Consider the following 685-nt stretch of genomic DNA (forward strand, 5'->3'; position numbering starts at 1 on the left):
ATCCTGCTCCCTTGTTTCTACCACTTTATCCTGCTTCTTTGTGTGGACTGTGATGGTCTGTTGTCTCCAAGGCATTGTGGCACTGTTGTATTTAGATCTTTGTTAACTGTTTGTGAAGAGCAGTCAAGGGTGATTCAGGCTCTTCTTGGTGGTTTTTTATTTTTGGCCCTTTGGTGGAGAAGGAGGTAGTGGCTGTCACTCAGTAAGTGAAGTTGCAGGAGGTGTGGGTATAGTTGTGTCTTATGGGGACTGTTGTTGTCGCCCACTCAATTAGACACAAATTACAATTGAATAACCTTCAAAAAACTTGTCAGTCTTGCAGGTCCCGAGTGTCCTTGGGATTGCTGGAAAGCAGAACATGTTCTTAAGCCCCAGGAATCTGCTAGAGTTCTGTCTTTTTAAATATTCAAAATAGTCAAGCAGCTTTATAAACCTTCAAAATGGCGGCACCCTCTGGGTCGGCAAAAGTCCACAGCTCAGCCCACCTTTCTCTTCACCTTTTCTGTTTGTTCCCCAGCCACTGTGCACAGTCCTCCATGCAGTCCCAGGCTAGCAAGGTGATTTTTAGGTTAATTCTTAAGTCCTACCACCACTCGCGAGTCTCCAAGCTATCCGTGCCATCAGGATCGCTCAGGATTGCTGCCAGACCGCAGCTCTGTATGTCTCCTTTTTTGGTATTTTCACG

At 45.8% G+C, this 685-nt stretch overlaps 1 protein-coding gene across 1 annotated transcript in view; it reads left to right on the top strand.

Annotated features, from left to right (window-relative positions):
• The window catches only part of TTC21A (tetratricopeptide repeat domain 21A), a 55606-nt gene that overhangs the window by 3830 nt on the left and 51091 nt on the right, over positions 1-685 (top strand). The gene's annotated exons all lie outside the window — the stretch shown is intronic.

Source organism: Orycteropus afer, unplaced genomic scaffold, assembly GCF_000298275.1.
Source record: "Orycteropus afer afer isolate SDZICR_OR568_19922 unplaced genomic scaffold, OryAfe1.0 scaffold00142, whole genome shotgun sequence".
Lineage (NCBI taxonomy): Eukaryota > Metazoa > Chordata > Mammalia > Tubulidentata > Orycteropodidae > Orycteropus > Orycteropus afer.